This window comes from Oncorhynchus kisutch, linkage group LG11 (assembly GCF_002021735.2).
Source record: "Oncorhynchus kisutch isolate 150728-3 linkage group LG11, Okis_V2, whole genome shotgun sequence".
In the NCBI taxonomy this organism is placed as follows: domain Eukaryota; kingdom Metazoa; phylum Chordata; class Actinopteri; order Salmoniformes; family Salmonidae; genus Oncorhynchus; species Oncorhynchus kisutch.
Genome location: NC_034184.2, coordinates 40,640,674 through 40,662,091, shown reverse-complemented (window position 1 = coordinate 40,662,091; position 21,418 = coordinate 40,640,674). Strand labels below are relative to the sequence as shown.

At 43.1% G+C, this 21,418-nt stretch overlaps 1 protein-coding gene across 9 annotated transcripts in view; it reads right to left on the bottom strand.

The window, feature by feature from the left end:
* LOC109899688 (Golgi-specific brefeldin A-resistance guanine nucleotide exchange factor 1) overlaps positions 1–21,418 on the bottom strand; it is a 123,579-nt gene that overhangs the window by 76,621 nt on the left and 25,540 nt on the right. The window contains exon 1 of one of the 9 annotated variants that reach the window (XM_031835786.1): positions 2,060–2,378. The exons of the other annotated variants lie outside the window; for them this stretch is intronic. The gene's annotated coding sequence lies outside the window, so the exon portion shown is untranslated. Of the gene's footprint in view, positions 1–2,059; positions 2,379–21,418 lie in introns of those variants that run through there. 9 annotated transcript variants of the gene reach the window in all.

Here is a 21,418-nt window from a genome sequence, read left to right as displayed (position 1 = left end):
ATCTAGGCTAAACAACTAAAATGTCCATGTTCTCAGACAACCTGTAGCTAAAACACTCTTAAAAAGATCAACTCAGCTCTTCTTATGTCCTAACATAAAAATGGAAGCAAGTTGATAAAAAGCATAACCAGCGCATTCAAAAAGCATGACTTCCTTAGTAAACCTTCCCGGCCAGGGGAACCGGTGCTGCGCTATGTTGCCTTGCACCTGTTATCCTGTACATAAAATGTATTTTCTATGCTGCATACTTTGCACAGAAGCCGTATTATTCCAGCCGAGGGTTGGCCAGGCCCTGGCGTACAGTTAATGTGTTTCACAGCCTGCAGTCGCCACTATGATGGATGGACACACTTTACGCTCAATCAACTTATAAATAACGGATGTTTTATCATGCCGAATTAAAACATTTGAGAGAGAGAAAGAACGAGAGGGGAAGGGGGGTGAAACACATGGAGTTCAGTTCCGTTCTCTCTCTCTCTGTGTGTGCGTGTGTGTGTGTGTGCGCGTTAAAAGGGATTGTGCAAGGTTGTAAACAGGGATGCAAACTGGCGAGGGCCCAAAAAGGTAACACTTTTTTTTTTTGCACTGAAGCATGCAAAATAAATCCCTGCTAGAGGGAAATGCAGGTTTTAACTGATTAAACAAAGAATATGATCTACATGATCAGTCTCTGTGTGTAAAATAAAAGTGGTTAATGTGAACCTAACAGCTAAAACATTTAAAGAAAGCAATCCAATGTTATTTGTTGCCTAGACTTTACTGCATATGACATTCAACTCTTGAGAATAAACAATACACTAATATTGCAGCTAGCCATAACAGCCCTTATAATAGACCACTTGTGACTATACACATCTATATATTTCACTTGGGGAAAAAACATCTTAAAGTAGGAATAGAATTGAACAAACTGGCATTCTATTTTTGCTCTATTATAGTGGCCACTAAAGTAGACATCGATCAAGTGCACAAGGCTACATGTGTGCAAAAATAACGTTCACTGAGTAAAAATATATATAATCACACACACACACACACACACACGTGTTACTGTCAAGTTCAACACAACAAAAGCAATATCTTTGGGCTACACTGCACAATATTACATTGTACACTTTCTGCCTGTGGACATCAGTTCTACAATGAGCCAGCAGAGCATGATACCCTTTGTTGGCAAAGGGAGAAAGAGGGAACGTATGTGGTGTTCCTTTCACCTCTATAGTGGCATCCATCTTAAGCCAGGCCCAGCTCCAGCTACACTTGATCCCCGAATCCACGTGTTTAACAAGCTACACCCCATTTTCACCTAATTCTCTCATTCTGAAAATGAACCACATACTGTAGAGGGAAAACAGTTTGTTAGCTAGTTAACATTTCACACAGATTGACAGGGTCCAGTAAGCAACTAACGTGTTATAACTTACAACATTCGATGAGCTAACGTCAGTACCCTAACCAATTCGCCATAGTATTAACTGTTATACAACTCCTTGCTGTTCCTTAAAAACCTGTTATGCCTGCAACCCTTTGTTCTCAATTTCCACCTGAAGACATACCCAAATCTAACTGCCTGTAGCTCAGCCCCAGAGGCAAGGATATGCATATTCTTGGTATCATTTGAATGGAAACATTCTGAAGTTTGTGGAAATGTTAATTGAATGTAGGAGAATATAACACAGTAGATCTGGTGGAAGAAAAGAGAAAGAAAGAGCATACGTTTTTTAATACTATGGCGAAATGGTTAGGTTACTAACGCTCATCGAATGTTGTAACTTTAGCCAGCTAACGTTAGCTGTCTGACTTTATTAGCTAGCTAATTCTCACACCATAACCTCAATTATTTGATTATTTAAGTTGGCTAATGTTGCTCAACATTTATCTGGCTAGCTAACAGATAATTTGATCCAGCTAGCAAGACACTTAATGCAAACAATACTTGTTCCACCACACTTTCTCCCTCGCCTCAAACTTTCCACATGCCAGTTGTTTTTCGGTTACAGCTCATGAAGTATGCTTTCATCACCTCAACCCAGTCTCTGTGGTCAGGCTTCTCACCTACCTCTTCGTTATCGTTCAGGAGACGCGCTGCTGTAACTGGCAAACTGCCTTTCCACTCTCTGTCTTTCCAGAGCGCCCGCTGATGCTGTAACTAGCAAATTGGTTGTCTCTTTCTTCAGTCGCGTACTGCATTCTGTTGCTCCAAATGCGCATCACTCGTTCGCTTACAACCCCCCCAAACTTTTCTCATCAGATCTACACAAATCATAGGTCACCTATTTTAGATTCAAAACAGCGAATTTCGACGAAAGGTGACTAGTTTGCATTCATATGTCAAGTAACACTAGTTAGCATTCGCTCTCGAAACTACCTTCAACTTCCTTCAAACTGCACACAGACAAAAATAGTATCCATGACTCCCAGAAAGTAGAAAAACATTTTTAAATTGACAAAATCTCGCACTATCCCTTTAATTGTTTTGATGCCTCCCAAAAGATGCAGAAGCGCACACGTGGAATACTGTGATTGTGCCAACCCCCCCTGGTTAGAACAACTAAAGATAACATTTTACCATATTTGGGGGGAATGCATTGTGTAAAAAAGCACCAAAACACATTAAATGATTCCTTATTTCCGACAATAAGTTCTCACGACATTTCAAATGGATGATCTTAAATGTGGTTTTCACGACCAAGTTGCTTTATAAACCTTTTTCTCCCAATTACATACCTCACGGTAAATACGGCCCCCCATTATCGAATCCAATTCCATCATTTTATTTCAAAGTAAGTTCGCTGTCATACGCTGCCCTTCAGATGAGGTGGCCTGGTATTATCACATCTATTTCCAGAAAATAAACAGAGCGCAAGATACAGAATTTCCATCTGATCCTTTGACCATGTACCCTTGCCGATCCTGGTGTGCATCTTGGGAAAGAAGTGGGGGGAAGGAATGGGGGTGGGAGTCAGGAGGGGGTTGGAGCGGGGCTCTCCGTTTGGTACAGTAAGAGGTTAAGCTGTAGATGGCGGTCGATTCGGCAGGATAAATCGGCACACATGCTCCGGATCACACTAGATTTCACACCCCTCCTCATGAGTACTACCATCCACAACTGCATGGAAAGAATGAGGGGTGGGGTGGGCGAGACAGAGAGCGAGGGGGGGGGGGACTCCCTCCTATTTGTTTCACCTGCTGCATTCCTTCAGCTTCCATCTAATGGCATTCCCTAGGGTCTGAAGGAATCCTGCAACCACACACTGTAGATATACAACAGGCCTCAGCTATTGTGTTAGCAAGACACAATACCCTCTGGCAAACAGGAGCATACTAAAATCAGATTACACCGGTTTAAGCCGAGCGGTGTGGACTCACAGAGACCAATGCTTTTTATGTGAGGAGTGCTGTTGAACAGCTTCTTACAAATGATATTTGAACATGCTTCTATTCTAGAATCAGTCTTGTATGTTTCTTTTCCATTTCACACAGGCAAAGAGTTTGATTATCTTAATAAATATCCTGTACTGTGCCAAAAACAGATATTTAAAAAATGATAAAACCATCAATGACAACACAAACCCGAAAGACAGTGTCAATCTTTTTGGTCTGTCCTCAAAATATTTATTGCTTTTTAGAATGCATTGCTTACATTTATCCGGTTAGCTCTCCTGGAGGAAACTAATTATTTACCAGCTGTTTAAAGAAAATCTGAGCAAGATGAACTGATTAGAGGAAATGGGCCAGTGATCAACACAAGCATTGCAGCCGCTAATAAACGTATCATACTCTTTTTCTCACTCCTCCACCTCCTCAGTCCATAACTAGAGATATTAGGGCATGGGAATAAATCTATCCAACACTCAAAGTGAACGAACTAGTGGCCCGTTGGATGTTTAGGACACACAAGTCCACTGTAGAGGAGTCACGAAATGACAACAAAACCTCATGTCTGCTAGCATGAGCCCGCCAAGGTGCATTACACAGTCAGAGTTATGGCTGCTCTCCAGATAGAATTCCCCCAAGGGCTACTGCTGAATTCCCTCCAGAGCACGGACGCTTCCTCAGCCACCTTGACATTACTGTAAGGACCAGCTGTGCTTCTGCTGCTGTGCTCACACAATGGAGGGTTGGGTAAACCATGAATGAATGGCTGGATAAATCACTGCAAAGAAGAAAGTTAAATACACAATCTACAAGAGGTGTTGCGTGTCAATGCCTAAAGTAATGACTGTTAGGCTACATGGTCATAATTTTAGAAGGTAAAGGATCTAGTGCTGTTGATTCTCATTCACTTCAGTTCGTTTAAAGATATGTGGGCAGAAAAACATTCACCATCTGCTACCATTCCCATTAAGCATTCTACACATACAATTTGATTTCGTATGTTCGATAAATCCAACGCATGCACCACACAGGACTCACTGAAACTGCCTCTGCAACGCAATACTGCAAGACAAACACAGCGTTCAATTGGAAATGAATGTAGTTCTGGTGTACCAAAACGCTGTATGATCAAGGAGTAATAGACAACCGCCAGGAAAAACATTCTGTGGAAAGGCCAGTCATCCTCTCATCCCTGCCTCCTACTCTGCGCAAGGCCCTCATTTGAATGTACCAATCAGCCTCCGCTTCATCAGTATTAACTGTCTGATACCACTGTATTTAGACATGATGCGTTCTTGATACCCGCCCAGCATTGACAGCAAATCCTCCATGTGTTCAATAAATCGTAGCAGTTAGGTTGGAACGGATTAGTCTCAAGTCACCTAGTGACTATATTATGAGCCACAGCATTAAGAGGGATTAATACTAATCTTGGCACTTTTAGTTTACCGTGGGCTGGAGGGTGGGTGGGTTGAGGGGACAACGAACCACCGCGCCCCAGCCAGTCAGCTCCTAAACACAGCAAAAGCACATTAATGAGAGCTTCCTCTCTGCCTCTGCCTCTCTCCATCTGCAGTTAGCAGCCTAGCCAATACACTCTCACTCGGCTAGTATACCGTTTAACCAGTCTGCGGCGCACATGAATAAGTAGAGCAGATTACTGCTAGCCAAGGGTGGAGTTAACATTGTACAGCTGGAAAAAAACTCCCAAAAGTGTGTACTAAAACAGATTTTTTTTAAACAGTGTTGACTTAATTAATATAATCCAACAATTTGACGAGTTTTTCTTACACCATAACGTACATCAAACCAAGAATGTTCACATTCGATTTTATAACAAAATACATGTATGTTGCGTCCCATCCAAAGTGTAACGTAGCCTCCACGTGCGGCAGTCCTCTCCATGGCAACGCATGGTGACTTTATACAACAGAGGCTTGGGGGCGGAGGGACATTTCTGTCCAGTGATGCCACATGGGCTCCATAGCAGGGGAAACAAAGCCTATCGGGTTTATCCCCACTGGGGCTCTGAAATACCCCGCTCAGTGACTGGAGATGCCCTGGCTGGCTTAGCGGACTAAAGGCGACAACTGTCATAAATGACTCCCCCATGGGTCCGCATGTCTACGATACTGTAACCAGCTTTCGGTAAACGGAGAGGCCAGGGGCTAGGCCAGGGGCTGGGCCAAGGCCCGAGAGGGCAAGCTTTATGGACACCATCCTGCAGCGAGGCTATTGGCATGGTTCTAGGATCTATGCTCCTTCCTCTGTAGGTGGGGTGTCAGCAGGATAGAGAAACTTAACTCTCCAGTCTTCTCTACAGATACCAGGAAATGCAATCCTTCAAGTTTCCCTCAGCATTTGTGCAGTGGGGATGTAGAGCAAAAAAACTGAGCCACTATCGCAGTTCACATGGCAGGCCCTTCTAGTGATGTATAAAGTGCACTTCCCTGGGGCTTGCTGTTTGTCATAAAACATCTCTCAGCACATCATTTACCCAAACCGGAGAGGCAAAGGAAAAAAAGGAATACAAACAACTTACAAAAGTGGTGTTTGAGTTTAATACAGAGGCCGTTTGCCAGGAGCGCAGTAATTTTAAACCATGCCGTGTTAAGTGGCTCCTCCAAGATACTGTGGGGTAATATCGAACAGCTGAGCAAATGGGATGGGATCCAGCTAGTGCATTATCTTTATGAATTCATGACAAAATTCTGCTCTGTAAGCGACGGCGGGCTAGGTGTTCGTAAACAATTGAGGCTGCTCTCACATGAGAAAGTTGAAGCAAATATTTTTATGTAGATCTAACGGAGAACTACTTCCATCCATACGACTTGTGGTCTCTTCTCGCCTCGCTTACCTTCTGCCTTGTCAGCCTCAGTACCGCTTGAGTGAATTCATTACAAGGCACTTGCTTTCATCCATAATACTCTAAATACGGACCAAGTCAGAGCCTAGTGTATCAAAGCATTCAACATGGTCAAATGGAATCGATCAAGCCTTCAAGTTTATAAAAATAGTTTAAAGTATTAATTTTTTTCTCTCCATATGTTTTATACCACAAAATGCCTTGATCTGGAAAACATGCTTTAGTCAAAAACATAATTGTTGGTTGTTTTCTACTAGGCAAGGGAAAAAAACAGGTTTTTAAGAGTATCTTCTTGCAGATTGAGTTGGAAACGTAGTTTAACTCATCATTTGGATCACAGTGCAAACACAGACAATGTTGCTTACATTACAGGCTTTACAGGGATTAGCTCCAAACCACTAAATGCAGCTCCCCACAATCTTCTACACTCTTCCACTTGTCCAACTGTAGAAATAAGTGAGAAATTGCGAGTTCTTTTACATCAACATTTTCCAAAGTAGGCTATATCAGGTTAAAAGCATTTAAACCCTGACCAATATTTGGCGAATAAATAGTCTGGGACAAAATAAAGCCAAATTTTAAAAGAATGGTGTTGAACAATATCATCTATTTTCACAACGGCCAAATTGTCTTTCCCATGAAGTGCGTTTTCTGCAGTGCAGAAACGCACCCTGCTCGTTCTGCACACGCAAGGCTGCGCCTATCCGATCAGACTGGCATCACTGCCATGGAATGCTGAAGTCCACATTTTTCCCATTCAACAAGGAAAAACGGCCTTTCAAAACCAATCAGCTAGAAATGTTGCTTTGTTTTTATTTTCGACTGAACTTCCTGGAACCCATTATGGAGCTGTCAGGGATGTATATTTAGCTATGGCAACACAGGGCCTCCTCGCCCCCTTGCGCCATTGGCCATGTCACCTCTGATAAACAGAAAAACAATTGGCAATCCCTTTTGTCACCTTTAAAGAAAATGGATGCGTGTGTCGTGTGTGTCAGACGGTCTGACAGGTCGACAAGAGGTGGGGCATCTCTGTCTACACAACTGCAATGGGTCATTGGCTAGACGTGCCCTACATCCATTTCTACTCTCCTGCCCTGACAGCGCCTGATACTACATTCGCCCGATGAGTCACTCCCAACTCTTGATAAAAAACTGTTTAAGAATAATTCTGAGTGAATTATCAAAACTAACTATGAAAGTGCCGGTCACAACGTCATTGTCCCTAGAGATGATCCCCCTTCGCCGGCCCCAGCATATTGAGACCACTGAACCGGTTGAATCATCTACTATGTAGCTGTACATTAGTGCTCAAGGATGAACAATGGCGTAAATGTTTGACATATAAAAACGGCTGATGATAATGCCAATAAAAATACATCAACACTGTTCTTGAAATTAATTCAAGTACCCCACCAGAGTAAAGACTGTTTGAATGATGAGTCAACCACATAACATTGTCACAAACAAATGTCTATTTATCCCCAAATCTGTAAAACTACTATATGATTGCCCAAGCCGCTTAACCATATGACCATATAAAATAATGCAATGAAGAGAAAATGTGAAATATAAAAGACATGGGGGGCAGACAACCTTATGGGTGATCCGAGAGCCTTGAGAAAACAAACCCTGTATTTCAAGATCACTCCTTATATGTACCATATACACTGGGTATACCAAACATTAGGAACACCTTCCTAATATTGAGTTCAGAGGAATCTGTGCATTGAGCCCTGGATAAGTTTGACCAATACTTGACTCAACAGTAACAGTGCTCCCCACTGGTTCACAAGTTCAGTTCCCCCTGACCTCGTTGTCTGAGATACAGAGCACCACCAACCCCCCCGTCTCTTCTCAACCACACCCCTTCTCCAAAAAAAAGACAACACTACTCTGCAAGTGTTCCCAGGTCGTTAATTCAGGGACGGCATTTCACCACTCAACCTACTGCACTACTGCCAGTTTAGCAGGAATTTTTACAATTTAAAACCAACATGGGCTTATGTGCATAGCTGAGATGGCTGAAGTCTGCCTTGTACATAGAGGTCCTACTCTGACTGAAGAGGAGGGGCTACAGAGAGCTGGAGCCACCCACCCCTCTCACACAGGGATTAGACTACAACTGACAAATCTGGATATATTTACCTCACGCTTCTTTTCACTACAGCATCAACACCTTTGTGAGTGTTTTAAGAGGCAAAACGATAAACATTTGACAAAATCAGGGAAGTCCAGTTTCCAAAGCAAAACTCGCCTCATCGGTAACTTTAAAATGTCTCAAACTTCACCGCAGTTCAAAAGCCATTTATGAAGGAGATGAGCAGTGAAGGGGGGCCTCTCATCAAGGTGAAGCTTTGTCCAAGACATGAAAGAACCAGGACCACCTTGTCCCTTATGTCCATGTCACAGTCACATCCGTCAGCCAGAGAAGAGCCATGTCGATAAAAAAGGGAGCCAGAGAGAGGGAGGGGTAGACTGGCAGTATTTCGGCAGGTCTATTTTGCTTTCAGACCAATCAACACCTCCTTGTTATCCCAGGTTCTTAGCAGGTCTCCTTGTCAGCTGTGTGGGCCGCTCGGCCCGGCCGGCTCCCTCCCGTCTGCAGGATGGCTTTTGTAATCGGAGGCACTGATCCCCATTCTATTTAAGAAGGATGCGTCAACAGGTTTTTTTTTTTAAACGCTCACCGCACGTCACCTCTTTTCAATTCAATATTTATGATCCCTGAAACACTGGCAGTTGTTTAATCGTCCCACGCCTGTTCCACCCCTCCCCACCACCTCTCAGCCATTCCCCCAGTCGTCCCACGACAAGACTATCTTGACCCATGTCACCTTTACTGCGCACACTCCTCAAAACCCAGCTGTGACCCCAAATTAGGCTGTCTTTTTAAAATTCCGGGCGTGCAATTGGAAAGTATTGCATTTTGCCAGTGACAAAACAGGAAGGGGGATGACAACTATGGATGAACAAAATAAAGGCGTAATTGAGTATCTGCTTAGCATGTTCAATGAACAAGGTGATGATTTTAACCTCCCCCATCACAAACACACACGTTGTCAAAATGTTTGTATTTGTATTCATCAGTGTCGTGGTACTCGAGACCACATATTGAGCGTCTCGGTCTTTGATACATTGGTACTCAGTCTTGACTAGGTCTCGGACAGTGAGGACTGGTATTTCTTCCCGAGACCAGCAGAGTAAAAAATAAATAAATAATCAGCTTCTACTCAATCAGCGCATTAAACCGCTTCACCAGGCCAAATATAAATAAATATATTCATACATATATGTATATGTTAACAGACATGTTAACAGACTAAAAAGCTCTGCTACAGCAAGTGAAATTGTCAGAGTGAAGTGTTGTCTCATTTGTGTCTTGAGGTAGTGAGCTAGCAAGCTAGCCAACTTTAGCCAGTTAGCTTGGGTGCTAGGTTTGGGACAAGCATGCATTGGCTAGGTTGGGACAAGCATGAATTGGCAGGCAAGCAGCAGAAGGATGAGGCGGCTACAATTCCCCATCATTTATCAGTGCAATTTGAACAAACTAGGTGAAAAAGTTAGTGTGTTTATCTAATGTTCCTTCATGAGATTTTAGCTCATCTTGTTCTGGCTAGCATTAGTTGTTGATCTTGTTGTTTATGTGCATAACAGAGAGAGAGTCAACCTTCTCATGGTTGTTTGGTTAATAGGACTGTACGGCTCCCGAATGTAAGAGGACTCACGTGGTATTTACATATTAGCAGAAATCCATTCAGGTGTATTTTGTGGCTTTTGGACATGAAGGTCAGTCAATCTGGAAAAGTTTCTTCAAGTGCAGTAGCAAAAACCATCAAGCGCTGTGATGAAACTGGCTCTAATGAGGACCACCACAGGAAAGGAAGACCCAGAGTTACCTCTGCTGCAGAGGACAAGTTCATTAGAGTTAACTGCACCTCAGATTGCAGCCCAAATAAATGCTTCACAGAGTTCAAGTAAGACATCTCAACATCCACTGTTCAGAGGAGACTACGTGAATCAGGCCTTCATGGTCGAATTGCTGCAAAGACACCACCACTAAAAGGACAACACTAAGGAGAAGACTTGCTTGGGCCAAGAAACACGAGCAATGGACATTAGACTGGTGGAAATCTGTCCTTTCTCAAATTTGAGATTTTTGGTTCCAATCGCCGTGCCTTTGTGAGACGCAGAGTAGGTGAACAGATGATCTCTGCATGTGTGGTTCCCACCATGAAGCATGGAGGAGGTGGTGTGATGGTGCTTTGCTGGTGACATTGTGATTTATTTGGAATTCAAGACACACTTAACCAGCATGGCTACCGCAGCGATACACCATTCCATCTGGTTTGCACTTAGTGGGACTATCATCAGGACAAAGACCCAAAATACACCTCCAGGCTGTATCTATTTTTTTCCAAGAAGGAGAGTGATGGAGTGCTGCATCAGATGACCTGGCCTCCACAATCCCCCAACCTCAACCCAATTGAGATGGTTTGGGATGAGTTGAACCGCAATGTGAAGGAAAAGCAGCCAACAAGTGCTCAGCATATGTGGGAACTCCTTCAAGACTGTTGGAAAAGCATTCCAGTTAAAGCTGTTTGAGAGAATGCCAAGAGTGTGCAAAGCTGTCATCAAGGCAAAGTGTGGCTACTTTCAAAAATATCAAATATATTTTGATTTGTTTAACACTTTTTCAGTGAAATAACACATGATTCCATATGTGTTATTTCATAGTTTTGATTTCTTCACTATTATTCTGCAACATAGAAAATATTAAGAAATAAATTGGCCCAGCATCATCCGGGGTAGGCCGTCATTGTAAATAAGAATGTGATATTAACTGACTTGCCTAGTTAAATAAAGGTTAGATAAATAAAATAAATAAATGAGTAGGTGTATCCAAACTTTTCACTTGTACTGTAAGTAGTCAGTACTTACAGTACTCGAAATTGAGCTCAGGTGCATCCTGTTTCCATTGATCATCCTTGAGATGTTTCTACATCTTGATTGGAGTCCACCTGTGGTAAATTCAATTGACTGGACATGATTTGGAAAGGTACACATCTGTCTATATAAGGTCCCACAGTTAACAGTGCATGTCAGAGCAAAAACCAAGCCATGAGGTCCAAGTAATTGTCTGTAGAGCTCTGAGACAAGATTATGTTGAGGCACAGATTTGGGGAAGGGTACCAAAACATTTCTGCAGCATTGAAGGTCCCCAAGAACATAGAGGCCTCCATTTTTATTAAATGGAAGCAGTTTGGAACCACCAGGATTCTTCCTAGAGCTTGCCGCACGGCCAAACTGAGCAATCGGGGGCTCGGGAGAGGTGAAGTTCGAGTCATGCGTCTTCCGAAACATGACCTGCCTAACCGCTCTTCTTAACAACCGCCCGCTTAACCAGGAAGCCAGCTACACCAACGTGTCGGAGGAAACACATGCAGGCGCCCGGCCCACGACAAGGAGTCACTAGAATGCAATGAGCATTTGTTGCTCTCCCAGCCAAATCCTCCCCTAACATGAACAATGCTGGGCCAATTGTGCGCCCCCTATGGGACTCTCGGTCATGGCCGGTTGCGACACAGCCTTGGATCGAACCCAGGTCTGTAGTGACACCTAAAACACTGCGCTGCAGTGCCTTAGACCGCTCCGCCACTCAGGGAGGCCCCTTCAGTTTTTTATTTAAATAAATTAGCAAACATTTCTAAAAACCTGTTTTTGCTTTGTCATTATGGGGTATTGTGTGTGGATTGAGGACATTATTTAAAATCCATTTTAGAATAAGGCTGTAACGTAACAAAATGTGGAAATAGTTAAGGGGTCTGAATCCTTACGAAGGTACTGTATCTACAATACAAAATCCATGTCACCATGTATGTAAGGTTCTTGTCTTATGTGTATCTGAGCCTGTGTGTGTGGTCTCTCACAGTTCCCGCTGTTCGATAAGGTGTATTTATCTGATTCTACTGCTTGCATTAGTTACCTGATGTGGAATAGAGTCCCATGTAGCCTTGGCTCTATGTACTACTGTGCTCCTCCCATAGTCTGCTCTTGACTTGGGGATTGTGAAGAGACCTCTGGTGACATGTCTTGTGGGGTATGCATGGGGGTCTGAGCTGTATGCTAGTAGTTTAAACAGACACCTCGGTGCATTCAGCATGTCAACACTTCTTACAAAAAGAAGTAGTGATGAAGTCAATCTCACTCCCACTTTGATTAACATGCATATTATCAATGTTAGCTCTCCATATACATTTAAGGGCCAGACGTGCTGCCCTGTTCTGAGCCAAAAAAACTCTGAAAAATAGTCGTCAGGGGCCTCTCGAGTGGCGCAGCAGTCTAAGGGGCTTTACTTTGCTCATCGCGCTCTAGTAACTCCTAGTGGCGGGACGGGCGCCTGCAGGGTGACTTCAGGTCGCTAGTTGAACAGTGTTTCCTCTGACACATTGGTGTGGCTGGCTTCCGGATTAAGCGGGCAGGTGTTAAGAAGCGCGGTTTGGCGGGTCATATTTCGTAGGACGCATGACTTGACCTACGCCTCTCCCGAGCACGTTGGGGAGTTGTAGCGATGAGACAAGTTCGTAATCACGAAGTTGGGGAGAAAAGGGGTGTGGGAAATTACAAAAATAATCATAAAATTGTTGTCTCTTCTGGGAACTGTACTTGGTGTTCCAAAAGCATCAATACAGGAACTTACCAAGTGGTCCCCAGACTACAAAAATTGTACTTTAAAATTATTACAATAGAATTCAGGGATTGGGAAGAAATGTAGACATTTTGTGAGGAATTCTATGTATCAATGTGTGTGTGAGAATCACAGTTGGAAGCTGATGCACACAGCAATGCTTACCTAATTGGATATGCGTTTTAGAATGTTCGTGGTCACAGGGCCCTTATGGGGCATGAAATAACAAGCAGCTGTGTGTGGTGAGACTGCATGTGTGTGTGCACGCGAATGTGTGTGTGAGGTGGGTGTGTGTGGGTCTGTAGGGAGGTTTATTAACACAGTCCATCAAGGTAGTATGGTACTCGTACTGGGACGCCCAAGGCTTAAGAAGTGAGCGCCACACAAGCAAGACAGTGCCTCCTCACAATACTAATATCGGCCCTTATTTTTTACAAAAAAATATATAAAAATCCCATTCCACCAACCCACAATAGCAGGGCAACTTCCACAGCTAGTCAGGTGTGCAGTTTGAGTTCTCCAGCTTTGCTCCCCTGCTGCGGAGATTATCCTGGCCACTAATGTTACAGACAGTGAATCAGTGGTCCACTGCTTTATTTCTGACTTTCCAACGTACCCTACCCTTCCTGTAAGCAACTTTGGTGTCCACCAGTCATCAATTGAATGCAATATTTCACATATTCTACTCAACATATCTTCCTACATGGAATGATAGTCTGTCGAAGGTGTTCGGGGTTGAGCCCCTACAATATCTTTCCATGCTGAGACTGTGACAAAGGTTTTACAAAACAGGCATGCCCTATAGCAGACCAACTCAATCAGAAGGAAGAGGGAAAACACTAATAGGGACTATGAAATATGTACTGTCCACATAACAGAATCCCTGATAAAAGACCAGCCAGCCCCTAACTACAGCCCCTGGCATCAACATGTTTAGCCTTATGTTGTTTTTTTCAGACGGTTAACCATTTTGGCATGACCTGATAACCACAAGGTACCTTTCTGTTGTTCTCCCTACGTGTTAACAATGCACACAACTTAGAGAGGCGTGGTTCAATCGAAGGCCATTTTGGAGGAAAAGAAAGCAGACAAGAGATATTCAACTTCTACCAATGTTATTTTTGCTGGAGAAAGCGGGAGGCTAAACCAAATGACCTAAAGATCTAGCTGGTATAATCCAAAGCATTTGCATGGGGGTAAACATTCACCTGGAAGATTGAATAGATGTACTATATAGCCCTATATAATTTTAATCTATACATCAGAAACAGTCAACACTAGAGCCCAGATCCCCTGTTTTACCAAGGCACCCGAGATCTACTGGGACTGTGATGAACTAAAAGGACATTCCAGACACAGAACAGAAATGCAAATCACATCACACTGGAAAGTGATCTGCTACAGAATGACTAATTAAAAGGTGAAAAAATGCTGTCCGTGAGGCGCCAACAATACACAGAACATAAACCGCCGCCATGCAAACACAATTCGGGGCCTCCTCTAAAACGGTTTCAGCCTCGTGTCAGGCTATAAATAGCGACGCGTTCACATAAATAAACATTGAAAGCAAATACTTGGCACCTCCATTTTCAATACCGGGTCATAGTCAATCTGCTAAATATTGTTCGCCCCATCAAAGTGGCACCACATGCGGGCCCAGGTTGTTTTTAGACCAGACCTCCAGTGGGGACGGGCGCAGGAAGCAGGTGTTGAAAATGTCCCAAACCCTAGCTTAATACCCACTGCTTTATTCATATTCTCAGTTCCCAGTGTGGAGTCCTTAAAGCATAATTGAACATAAAGCCTATCACCTCCAGGCTGAACAAAGGCAGAGGGGAGGTCCTGCTCGAGATCTGCCCCACAATGGGCCAATTACCACCTCATAAGATTATGCTTAACAGAACATTAAAGCACAATCCAGGCAGCAGACTGGAAAACACTAAATCCTCAGCATTGGTTCACAACTGACAACGTACATTAGGCGGGCCTAGACCTGAACTCAACTGATCACCTATAGACTGGAGGATAGAGGACCCTGGAGGATAGAGGACCCTGTAGGTTTGCTTAGACTTTGTCTGTGGCCTATACTCCCCCCCCAAAAATATCAATGTTATCTTTACCAGAATATCATTGACTGTTATGTCAACCTATTTGTCTCTCAGACATAATGCCTGTAGTGGTTAGAAACAGCATAGAGGGTGAAAATCATATATCTTGTTAAAAATTTATTTCTAACCGGAGCACGTGTGTGTCAGGCCATCATTAATGCAGACGGCAAAAAGGAATTAGCCGGCCATGTTTGCTTATCATACTCTGCACAGCACCTCTCAAAATAAAAGCTGAGCATCGAAGTACATTTCCTTGTCTTTGCCCTTCAATGACCTACATAGGATCTGAATAGTCGCACCAAACAATGCTCTACGCCTATCCTCTTCTTTTGCTCAACCAAACGGTGTACCCCTGTCCCCCTCTCTTTTGGGGCTCACAGGGGCTGTTTTGAGCCCGTTTTGCCCTCTGTTCCTGCCAGAACATCCGGATCCTCCAAGCCACCTGCCCCCACAGTCCCAGGCCAATATGATTAATGGCCCTCTGCCGGGACTCTCCATCCACTCAGCACATTGTTGAGAGGCTCTGAAACAGGACAACAGTTGCATCGCCTCTTCACACCGGGCCTAAGCCCTGCCTGTCAGTTCCCGGTTAAAGCACAGTTAACTGGACAGATTTACAGCTACTAACCAGCACTAGGTGACAGCCTGTCTTGGTATAGGACCCCGATTAATCATGCGCATTTGATGCATTTTTTTTTTTTTGGTGCTTTTACAACGACGAACAAAGGCCTACTGCACCAACAATGGCCACATCCCGAAACCCACTGCTCTGCTTGTCATAAAGTTACCTTGCATACAGTGTCCAACATAAAATGTCCCATATGACGTTTGTACTGTACTGAAGATTCATATTGTGAAAGTTGTCCAACATTTTGCCATTCCTTTGGCTTGACAGTTAACCGTTAAACTTCCCCAAGCGCCCAATAATGAAAGCTTGAGTACTGTTCCTAGAAAAAAGTTTGAACCCTTTCCCCATTCGGACTGGGGCATTAATCCTACGAGGGTGCTAAGCGTTCCACCTTTCCCATGGACAGGAACAAATGAAAAGGTTGGGAGAAGTAGCAGACAGGACACCATCTCTCTAACGGAAACCCCCAGGTCTCGAGTTTTTGGCGCAATGGAAAATAAGTCTTGTTCCTTAAGGGACAGCAGTTGTAAATTCCTGACAGGGTCAAACACCTGCTGTCCTTCAGGTCTGGGCCCACACAATGTTTCTCTGTGACATTCACAGTCAAAGAGTAAAAAGTCCCCCCTACCTATAAGTCCCAATTAGAGCACAGTGGTGAATGAGAATCCACATGCTTTAAAGGGATGGGGATAAGCAAATATATAGGCAACTTCACAGAATGAATTTCAATAGCACACAATCTTATCGCATTATGGCATGGTGGTTGTCCTCAATACTCAAGAAGAGTAGTGGATTTGGGGTTATAAATAGGCATGATATCAAGCATCAGGAAAATTATCAGGCTATTAACGGCTCTGACAACACCATCATTAGTAATTACTGGCTTTTTGAAATGAGCAAAAAAAAATGACTAAAACTGGGACTGAGAATATAACCCTCCCTTATCATAATCTCAGTGGCAAGCCCACAGCGTACTGGGAAAACACCAGGGACATGTAATGAAGTTCTCACAGTGGCTATTCCTCAGGGTAAAATGTCTTCATGAGTAAACATATTTGTATACGTGACTGAGCGATATGAATTATGGCTCTTACTTGGCATTTGCCGACTGCATTCTGGCGGTTCAATTGGGTATGATATATGTGCGAATATCAGGTGGCAGAGGAGCGCAGGGGGCCTAAAGGGCACAGTCGGTTCCCACGTGCACAGACTACGGCCCTCAGAGGCCCGGCCACAGCTGCCTGAACACAGCTGTGCGGCCAAGACGGCACACACACTTGACCTTGAACTACGAGTGTGTGTGTGTTTCTACTTATTGATGGACGAGACTGTGCAATGATGTACACGTATGGGGTGGTAGGCATTTCATAGATAAAGTAACACATAAATAATGTTAATACTTTAATAAAGAAACTAGGAAGAAAATTTTTATTTAAAAAATTAAAATAACAAGCAGACCCTGATTTAGCTTGTTAAGACACTTTATAAAATTATTTTCTGTTGCAAAAAATGTAATTTCTTCAGCATCCACTTCCCAATTACCATTAAAGGGATGAAATCATCATGAACATGAAGTGTTTTAGACAAAAATAACATGATTCAAACGTGCTCCCTTGCCTAATTTTGCCACTCCTGCCAAAATTGTCTCTGCATTGTCTTTTGCTCAGGGGACAAGGAGGTAATTATTGAAAAGGTCAGTCTGCAAGTGATCAAATCATGGCTACGGCATTCACTCTACGCTTTCACTGCCATGCCCCCTAATATCAACCACTGGTGCCTTTCTGGTGATTCCAGTCAATTAGAGGTGTGCTTGTGAATTTCGTTAGTGTTTGGAAAAAAGAGAAAGAGCTGTCAGTCAAAGGCCGCTCTGGCTTTAGATCTTGTGGGTGTTGGAATCTCAGAACCTGTATTTGTAGGAATAAAAATGAGGGGATTTAGACTGACTGCTTTCTCTGCAGACCTGTCAAATCTGACCTTCGCAGTAAAGGAAAGGGGAGGAAGAAAAAAAAAGATTTAAAGATTTAAAAAGCTGTGTCTGACTGAGACTGACTTGTGCATTACAAAAAGGTAGAAAAGATAGACCAAAAAAATACATATCTGAATGAATTGTGTTCACCCTGCTCTTTTCTTTCCTACTTCTCAGAGGTATAGTCGACCAATGTATCACCGTTAAAATAAATCCACAGAATTATTCAACAGGGGATTGAGACAGATCTCTCTGTTTGATGTTAAACATAGATCATTTATAGAATACATCACTTCTCTGCCAATGTCAGGGGAGAGCTCTGATTGAATTTACACATCAAAACAATGCTTTGCATTTTTGGATGTTGTAAAACATCCACTGCCTATGGCTTCAATGAGCAGATATGGACAGCTCAACGTAATAGGCATTACCAAATTTGTCACAGGGCCAATTTGTCGCTATTAGTTACTTGTTTGTAATTCCAGTGTAGTGCGGGGATTACCCAACACATATCCACATGGTTATCCTTGTCATCACTGGTCTACTTACTGACCCAGATGTTCAATGACTAGTGGACAGCACTGGCAAACCATAACTCGAAAACCATGAGGCAATAAGGCAGACAAGGTTTCGAACCAGGCTTTGGAGTGAATATAGAACATTCAAATTTAACATGTAAATATGATCTACAATGACAGCTGAAGAAACTTAGAAAATGTCATACCCAAAAACAGCTAATAGCAACAAAATTGTATTTTTGTTACAGTAGTACTAATGACCTTTGGTAGACATACTGCAATATTTGTGTTTTTATACACTACCATTCAAACATTTGAGGTCACTTTGGAAGTACCTTGTTTTGAAAGAAAAGCTAATTTTTTGTCCATTAAAATAACAAATTGATCATAAATACAGCGTAGACATTGTTAATGTTGTAAATTCCTATTGTAGCTGGAAACAGCAGATTTTTTAAAGGAATATCTACATAGGCGTACAGAGGTCCATTATCAGCAACCATCACTCCTGTGTTCCAATGGCACGTTGTGTTAACTAATCCAAGTTTATAATTTTAAAAGGGTAATTGAGCATTAGAAAACCTTTTTGCAATTATGTTAGCATAGCTGAAAACTGCTGTGCTCATTAAAGAAGCAATAAAACTGGTCTTCTTTAGACTCGTTGAGTAACTGGAGCATCAGCATTTGTGGGTTTGATTACATGCTCAAAATGACCAGAAACAAAGACCTTTCTTCTAAAACTCGTCAAGTCTATTGTTGTTCTGAGAAATGAAGGCTATTCCATGCGAGAAATTGGCAAGAAACGTAAGATCTCGTGCAACGCTGTGGTCTTCTCCCGTCACAGAACAGAGCAAACTGGATCTAACCAGAATAGAAAGAGTGGGAGGCCCCGGTGCACAACTGAGCAAGAGGACAAGTACATTAGAGTGTCTAGTTTGAGAAACAGATGCCTCACAAGTCCTCAACTGGCAGCTTCATTAAAGAGTACCCGCAAAACACCAATCTCAACGTCAACAGTGAAGCAGCGACTCTGGGATGCTGGCCTTCTAGGCAGAGTTGCAAAGAAAAAGCCATATCTCATAAAAGTCATGCTGTGATTTATTAGTGTTTGTATGAAATATATTAAACAAAAAAGGGGGAAAGTCTACCCTTTCATTGTTTGCAAACAAGCAGTTAAAATCTAAAAGCCGTAGATGCAGATTGCAAATCTGTAGAAAGCACTCAATTATATGAGTCTAATGAGCTTAGTGATGGAAGATGAAGCATAAAAAAACATCCCTTCCCAAGGAGATACAAGGCCTACTTCCTCTGGGGAAAAGAGAAGTGTGACGTGGTAAGGTGGAGTGGCAGAGGGGATTTGCATGGCATATGCTTAACCACTGGTCCAGGCTCCATAACCGTGTCCTCTGTTTGAAATAAAGAAGAAACCCTCTTTCCAGAAGTTGTAGGGGGGAAAATTTGAGAAAGAGAGACAACACTTCCTTTCCCAGAACAATTTATAGCTCTGCTTGACAAGACTCCCTGCTATATTTACCCAACTTAAAATTGCAGATGATATACTTCCAGCTGCATTGTGCCATGGCACATGGCCCTGTCAATCACGCTAGGAGAACAGAACCTTTAACAACGGGGAGAAAGTGGCTGAGAAACCTTTCAGTACTAATCCACATTTTGTTCACTGGTTGCTTTTGTTGTTAGAGGAGCTAAGATACACAGTGTGAATGGAATTACTGGGCTTTCATTAAGCAGACAGCTGGGCCACTACAGCCCACCCGGAAGAATTCGTACAGAAATATTGGTTGGGCGGGTGTGGTGGCAGGGGACTTAGCTTGTGTTTGTGTTGCCGCAAAACAAAAACACATTGATCAGTCTGTCAAATACAGAGTTGGGCTTTGGCCTGGTTATGTGATCTGCTTTTATTTAGGCTTTCATCGCTCACCAGGACATGGACATACCATGTCAGAGAGCCAAATATGCACAAGATTGGGGGTTAGGGAGGCAATAACAGCTTTTAACCCCCCTAATGTTTGCCCATTGCAAATTTCATATCAAACCTCATGAGTACCAAAAAAAAAGAACTATAATCAAGTCAGTCTGCTCAAACTCAAATGGAAGTCACAACATGGGATAACAAAAAATAATGTTTAGTCCATTAGAATATTCCAGAAAGGCAACTTGAGCTAAACTACCTTCTGTAAACTAACTGGCAACCAAGAGAATACATCAGTTACCTCTTCAGAATCAAAGTAGATAAACATAATATAACACTTGTTCCCCCAATGCTAGCTGTGGAGTACTAACAAGGCCTTTGGTGTTCTGAGAGGGGTTGGGGGGGGATGAAAAAGCGTGGCAGATTCCTCCCAGGCCCCTGGCGCAGCCGTGCCTGTCCATCTCGAGGCAGTGGCATTCCCTGGAGGATGCGCTACGCCTGGAGGGGGCTGAGACCATGGCTGCAGGGTCCATGTGTTCCATCTCTCCACTAGCTGCTACTGTGGCTGGGGATGGGGCTGCCAGGAATCCCATTGCACAAGCATGACAGCACAAAGGCTTGACCGCAGAGTTAGCTCACCCGGTGACCATCAGCTAGCACCCCTCCATTAAAACGCACAACAGAGCCACTCCAAATGATCAATCACAACAGACGGTGATAGAGGTCAGGGGTTCTAGTGGGGTTGTTGCATGCGAACCCTATATGGCACTAGAGATACCATAAACGTTTACTAGAGATACAATTGGCTGACGTTCATTTTTGAATAACTTTAAACGCAACTTGCCATCCCATGCCTTAAAAAGTCAATTAGAGTAGGGAAAACTAAATCACTTCTAGACAAGTGAACTCAGGACAGCCAGAATAAAAAGATTCCAAGTATTTTCTATGTCAAGTATTTCCAAACTATAAACCAAAGATGTGACTTTCCTAACTAAACTCAGCAAAAAAAGAAACGTCCTCTCACTGTCAACTGCGTTTATTTTCAGCAAACTTAACATGTGTAAATATTTGTATGAACATAAGATTCAACAACTGAGACAAACTGAACAAGTTCCACAGACATGTGACGAACAGAAATGGAATAATGTGTTCCTGAACAAAGGGGGGGGGGTCAAAAGTAACAGTATCTGGTGTGGCCACCAGTTGCATTAAGTACTGCAGTGCATCTCCTCCTCATCAGATTTGCCAGTTCTTGCTGTGAGATGTTACCCCACTCTTCCACCAAGGCACCTGCAAGTTCTCTGACATTTCTGGGGGGAATGGCCCTATCCCTCACCCT